The following is a 7,593-nucleotide window of genomic DNA, read 5'->3' as shown; positions in this document are numbered from 1 at the left end:
TTTTCTCCTTCCACTGGGGACTATTGTCGAGCGCACACAAAAAGTCCCTTTAAAACTGGGTGGGTTTTTTTGTTTTATTTTGGGAATTTCCATTTCCCTTTACTGTACTGTCTAACTGCTACGCTTGTGGTCAGCAAAATATCCCCCCAGGTCTGTTCATCTGACCCTGAGGGTTTTTGTTTGACCTTGCTTATTTATTTATTTCCTCGGTAATTGTAGGCTGAGCGATTTGCTGTGCAACCACTTGAGCGCTTGCATATCTTGTTCACTCCTGCTCTCTGCTGGTGGACTTCAGTATAATCTGAATTTCTTCCAAGGAAGTGGGGGGGGGGGGACACTGTCTTTCATCTTCTTATGTAGCAATGTATGAAGCTGACTTATAAAATTGCTCCATCTAGCTCAGTATGGTTTACACTGACTGTACCAAATGGTGTGAAGCCGTATCATTGCTCCATCAGTTTTGTCTGCCGTAGCTCTCCAGGGAATCAGGCGGGTCTTTCATCACAACCCTGCCCGGATCATGCCAGGGATTGAACCTGGCTCCTTTTGCAGGCAACGCATGTGTCCTGTCGCCAAGCTATATAGCCCTTCTTCTCTTATTGCAACCTGGAACATGCCATAATAGAAATGCCTGGGTGTTATTTCTCTGCAGCCACTGAGCAATGGCCATAACTGACCAACACTCAAGGAAACAGAGATTCGGATCAGTTTCCCATTCAAGCTGAGCTCCAACGCTGCCTCTTCTGAGTGCAAAATGAGCCCTGGCATCATAGCACAGCATGAGCTAATGGTGCCTCATCATTTCCACATAATTTTTTGGACTGAAGAGAAAGGAGGGAGGGAAGCAGGGAGGTGCCCGGCTCCTACTGGCCTGGCTGGCTACTGGAAGATAAAGCAGCCACTGGAAGAGGGTATTCCTCAGAGATAGGCCTAATCATAAAGCACCTAGTTGCAGGGGGAGGAGACGGGCACCACCCAAGCCCATCCATGCTCACGCAAGGCTTGGCGCGTCTCCGTGTCGCTTCTTTTCAAATACCCCAGGCGAAATCTAATTGGCTGCATTGGCTCTCTGCATAGTTCAAAACCGTCCAATGACAAGAGCCTCTTCTTTACTTTCTCAAAGGGAAAAAAAGGACCTGGAAAGTGCATTTCAGTTGACTAGAAGTATGCTGGTGTCCCTCCCTCCTTAAAAAAGCAAAACAAAACCCTGCCTAATAAGTTCTAGTTCATGTGGCATTCGTATTGACCACCCCCTTGCCACTTCTGCAGCCTCCTTGCCCGTCCACCAACCCTTAAGCTTTGCCAGATCACAGAACTGCAGTGCAAAGTTTTAGTAGGTGCTGTCACTGCCGCTGTCATTTGTGGTGCCTTTTATATTATTATGGTGGGTTGGTTATTCTAAAGTTATTTTTTTATATAGCATTTTGTAAAGCTGTGGTCCTTTTATAATTAAGAGTAGTCTAAAAGTTTCAGCAAAATGAATGAATGCAAACCATAACATGCAGAACACCATTATTAAGATTTCAGGGGCTTTAAACCTAGGAACACTGCGCCTGACACCTTCCTCATTCCCCAAAGAGCTGGTGTGCTGCAATGGTTAAGAGTATTGACAAGGGTTCGAATTCCCACTCCTTCGGCCAGTTGCTGTCTCTCAATCTAACCTCCCCTACAGGATTGTTGTGAGGAGAAAACCAGGAGGGAAGAACCCTGCAAAATGCCTTGAGCACCTGGGAGGAGAAATTTGGTATATATACATGTAATCAATAAAATAAATAAGTAAAAGCACACAGCCTTTCCTGTCCGTAAGCTTTATGTATAATTTAACCCCTGTCATATCCCCCCTTTTTTCCAACTGTGCATCATTTCTTCAGGTCCCTGATTTTCACGCCGCAGCCAGTTTTGTCCTGTGTTTTTTTTTAGCAGCTTTGACTCATCTACCTACCCTTTCTTTCTCCCTCCTTCCTATCATACAGACCTCATTGCCTTGAGCACTGTGTCTTCAGAGTCCTCAGTCCGATTCACTCCTCATGCTTCACTTCCCTGCCTGCTCTGCTCTTGACCCTCAAGCCTCATTCCACCTTTCCTCCCTGTACTCTCTTTCATTCTCTGTTGGTACACGATTACGTCACTTCCCTACCTCCCAATCCTCATTCAACCTCTGTATGAAGTGTTGTTGTTGTTTAGTCATTTAGTCGTGTCCGACTCTTCATGACCCCATGGACCAGAGCACGCCAGACACTCCTGTCTTCCACTGCCTCCCACAGTTTGGTCAGACTCATGTTGGTAGCTTCGAGAGCACTGTCCAACCATCTCGTCCTCTGTTGTCCCCTTCTCTTTGTGCCCTCCATCTTTCCCAACATCAGGGTCTTTTCCAAGGAGTCTTCTCTTCTCATGAGGTGGCCAAAGTATTGGAGCCTCAGCTTCAGAATCTGTCCTTCCAGTGAGCACTCAGGGCTGATTTCCTTCAGAATGGATAGGTTTGATCTTCTTGCAGTCCATGGGACTCTCAAGAGTCTCCTCCAGCACCATAATTCAAAAGCATCAATTCTTCAGCAATCAGCCTTCTTTATGGTCCAGCTCTCACTTCCATGCATCACTACTGGGAAAACCATAGCTTCAACTATATGGGCCTTTGTTGGCAAGGTGATGTCTCTGCTTTTCGACAACTTTCTATGCCACCCTTCACCCGAGGATCACAAATACATAACATAGTAACAACAAACAAACAAAAATACCCCAACACATGGTTTAAGAGGCCGTAGGTAGTTTAATTAGCCAAAGGTTAATTGCATAATCAGTATTAGAATTCAACTAAAGTTCACCTTGGTTTCTATTTGAGTGAGCTTTCTTCTCTCATAATTGCCACCAAATATGGTTGCCTACTGACCAGTATAAAGGCTCAGTCTCTTCTCAGTGCTGGATTACCCAACAGGCAGACTAAGCAGCATGTGCTTAGGGCACCAGCAAAGCAAGGGCACACAAACACACAAAATTGTTTGGGAAAGATTTAGCACTCAATCAGAGCAAATGGCAATGGATGGGCTCTTTGATTAGCCAGTCACTGTAAGGATTATTTTGCACTGGTTTCAATTGTGTTTTATGTTTTATTGTTGTAGCTACCCTGATATTTCATGATACAGTGGAGCTCTGGCTAGTGGTTGAGAAGCCCTTGCTGGTAAAGGTAAAGGTAAAGGGACCCCTGACCATTAGGTCCAGTCGTGGATGACTCTGGGGTTGCGGTGCTCATCTCGCTTTATTGGCTGAGGGAGCCGGCGTACAGCTTCTGGGTCATGTGGCCAGTATGACTAAGCCGCTTCTGGCGAACCAGAGCACCACATGGAAACGCCATTTACCTTTCCGCTGGAGCGGTACCTATTTATCTACTTTCCCTTTGACATGCTTTCAAAGTGCTAGGTTGGCAGGAGCAGGGACCGAGCAACGGAAGCTCACCCCGTCGTGGGGATTTGAACCACCGACCTTCTGATTGGCAAGCCCTAGGCTCTGTGCTTTAACCCACAGCGCCACCGCCACCCACTTGCTGGTACTTGGCTCCAATTAAACAATGAGTAAGCCACCAAGAAGAATGCATATCACTGTGCTGTGTTGCATTAGAAGTTGAAGCACTCACATATCCAGGGGGATTCAGTGGGTAGAATAGTCGTTTGATTAGTGTTTCCTGTAACTGTATGATGCATTTGAGTCTTGAATAGATAGATGGTAGGTAGGTAGGTAGACAGACAGACAGACAGACAGACAGACACTACCCTTCATCCTAGTTAGAAATGAATGGTGGCATACAGCAAATAGTGTCAGCATGAAACTCCAGTAGTTGATATGTGGAGCATGCATGTGCTCATTCAGTCCATTTTGCAAGGGATCAGAAGTTTTGTTCACTTGAGATAAGAATATGCCCTTTCACTGGGCCTCCTCTCAGACTTCAGCTCCGCTTAGATTAGCAAAATATCCCTGATGGCCATTTTTGCATCCCCAGTTCACAAATGCCTTCTATCTCCTCACTCCCAAAGTCCAGCTTGGCAATATTAAGTGATCGCGTGGCATTAAACCAGGAGTGGTAACTCCATGGCAGAGAGTGTGCTTTGAATTTAGCTGGAGCTCTGTAACAGAGCAAATGTTTTGCATGCAAAAATACATAAATCCCAGGTTCAATCCATGGTATCTCCAGTTAGGATCTGCACGATATCCTACAGAACCGCTAGCAGTGGCTCCTCTTGGACAGATGGCCTCACTTAGTATAAAGCAGCATACTAAGAGCCTAATTTCACCCACTGGCCAGTGCCAGAGAGCAAGGATTGTCAAATAGACCTCCGGCTTTCAGGCAGCTCTTATTGTATGCCATTTCTCATCCGCATACAATGAATATTGATCAAATATGACAGAGACAAGCCAAGTGGATGTTGTATTTGATTTGGTCATTAAGGGTGTTCAAGATGTTTCCTAGTTCGGAGACATCTCTGAAGCATTATGGTATATTCTATTTTGACAAAAATCTAAGAGTGGTCTGATTACTTACACTGTATTATTCCTCAATAACTGTGGCAATGGATTGATGCAGTGACGTCAATAGTAGAAAACAGTACTACATGGCATTAGCACATAGAAGAAAGAAAGAAAGAAAGAAAGAAAGAAAGAAAGAAAGAAAGAAAGAAAGAAAGAAAAGGTCTCTGCTTCAAATAGCTTCTAATTCAAAATTTGACAGTATAAAACCTACAGGGGGGGGGGTGAGATACTTGCAAAGGGTAACCAGGAAAAAATCTGAGCACCTGCAGTTATAAAGCAGGTTATCCATGTAATTTAATTCAGTGGTTTAAAGAACTCTGGGATTCCTCACTGGAACTGAGTTCCTCCACCGGCAGCTGTATAGCAGCATGACACCCAGAGCTGCATGTCAGAGGCTTCAGGCTGTGGGGCAGCGTGTCGGAGGCGACTTGACTTTGCAATTGCAGCCACCCTAGAAAAAGTTCAACAACTTTGGCTCCCCCCCCCAAAAAAAGCTTTGGGTTGTCCGTAAAAAAGGGGGGGGGGATTCCTGCACCTTTTTCTAGAAAAAAAGCACTTCCTCCCAGTGAAGATCAATAATGGCCAAACAACTTGTGATATGACAAATCAATGAATAGGATCTCATGGAGTGTGTGTGTGTGTGTGTGTGTGTGTGTGTGTGTGTTTTAAAGATCACAGTAGTTGCAGCCCTGCCTCCATTTGACAGTGGCTTCAGTACTGAGGAAGAGACAGGGCAGAACCAAGATGTTTTGTTGCCTCCGGCAAAGGACAAAATGGTACCTTCTTCCCCCCACCACACACAATTCCACACAGAGGAACCAAGTGTTTTGGCAGCTGAATCTTACCTCAGCACTGCATATGGGGCAGCATCCTCTACCATACCTAATGACAGCAAGCTAGATCAGAGCCCAAAAGGCAGGCCATGTAGCCTACAGACTTATGTTTTCCAACACCTCAGCAGCAACAGTACCCATCCCCAGCACCTGCCACCTGAGGAGGCTGCCTTAATCCAGCCAATGATAGGACCCGCTGTGGAGAGGGAGGATATTCCTTACTTACTTACTTTCTTGGTGTCTTCCTTATTGAAACCTCCCCACCACCACCACAAAACTGTTGTATGTCTGAGGTAAAACATGCCAGTATTGTATGGGTACCTATATAAGTTATTCACTGCCAGGCAAATAGCAGCTTAGGAAAGGCAGCCCAGATTGAGAAAACAAGACATGACAAATTATTGGCCCCCTCACCCGGCTGTATGGCCTGACAGGATCCAGAGTGAAGAGGTGATGAAACAGCACTGGTGCCTTTTCTTTTTTCAGGGAGGGTGGGGGATGCCGAAGATTGCCCCATGTCTCATCTAGTGTGGCCCTAAGATTTCTTAAAAGGCAGCTTGCTTACACCTGCCACTCATCTTCTAATAAATATCTGAAAGGTTGCTTCCTTCCCTCCAGAAACCCTCCAGACATTAAAATCAGCAGAGGGGGGCCTCTTGGTAGTTCCAGAAGTTTCCTCAGAAGTTCAGAGGGTTGTAGAGAGGGCATTGTTTGCGGCAGCCCCTAAACTGAAGAACTCCCTCCCCACAGAGGCACGTCTGGCTTCTTCACAACTCAGCAAATGCTGATGACACACCTCTTAACTCTGGCCTTTGACACCTGAGGTGTGTATTTTCAGGGCTCACCTAAGCAGCTTCAGCCTTGTAGACCTGAAGGAGTGTCTCCATCCCTGTCATTCAGTCCGGACACTGAGGTCCAGCTCTGAGGGCCTTCTGACGTTTCCCTCATTGCGATGTTACAGGGAACCAGGCAGAGGGCCTTCTCGGTAGTGGCACCCACCCTGTGGAACACCCTTCCATCAGATGGCAGGGAGATAAAGAGCTATACTGTACAACATTAGAAGACATCTGAAGGCACTCCTGTACAGGGAAGTTTTTAATGTTTAATGTTTTGTTAAGTTTTTATATCTGTTGGAAGCCACCCAGAGTTACTGGGGCAACCCAGTCAGATGGGCAGCATATAAATAATAAAATAAAATAAAATAAAATAAAATAAAATAAAAGGTAATGGTAATGATTCCTGTGACTTTAATCTGCTTTAACTGTTTATCGTTCTGGATTTGAAACTGTAACCCGTTCTGGGACCTGCTGGTGAAGGATGGATTAACAGATTTGACGACAACAACACCACCACCACCACCAACAACAACAACAACAACATGTGCAGGCACAGGGGTGTGATGAGTGTGAGATTCTACAGGACAGGACAGACCACTCCCTTCCTGAATGAACCATGCTTCCAAGAACATTTACCAGAATCCTTTGCAAGGTACAGGAGGCTCATGACAGCTAAGGTGCTGCCAGGTGTGAGTGGACTCCAGGTGAGGTGCTCCCTTCCCTAATCTGGTCACCCCACTTTTCTCCCTCTTTGTTGCTGCTCTCACATGGTTTTTAACGTAGTCATCTGAGCAATGGGGCTTTACAGACTTTACAATTTCACATTGGTCTGCAAACTTTAAAAAAAAACCCTGCATAATATTTTGCACAAAATCCTATTCAAATAGTATATAAATTCCATCACAAAATACATTTAATTAATTAACTGGGATCTGTGGGGAAAGCCTTGTTGATTGTGTCATGGCCACCAGAAGTCCATCTTGTTAGCTACGTGGCGACGGGCCTTCTTTGTGGTGGCACCTACCCAATGGAGGAGCCTCACTTCAGAGATTAGCCCGACACCAACAGCTGAGTGCTTTTACCATCTGTCAGAGGATCCCCTTTTCACCCAAGCATTCTCCAGCCACCAATTGCAGTACTTCAGCACCTTGCGGCTGGACTTATGGTTATGAAACACTTTCTGCTGGTGTTTCGTTGTAATGTTTTATTATAGCATTACTGCTGTCTGATGGTTGGTAATGCTTTGGTAGCCACTGAATGAAAACGATTTAAAAAACAAACAAACTTTTTTTCTGTTCTTTTTAAGCTCATACCTGAGACTGTGATGTCTGAAGGATAATTGCATTGGTCTGAGAGGCGCAGATCAAGTTTGCACCGTTAACTCGAATTCGTCAAGCATCTCTAAG

This window comes from Lacerta agilis, chromosome 14, assembly GCF_009819535.1.
Source record: "Lacerta agilis isolate rLacAgi1 chromosome 14, rLacAgi1.pri, whole genome shotgun sequence".
Lineage (NCBI taxonomy): Eukaryota > Metazoa > Chordata > Lepidosauria > Squamata > Lacertidae > Lacerta > Lacerta agilis.
This window is presented reverse-complemented; position numbering follows the sequence as displayed.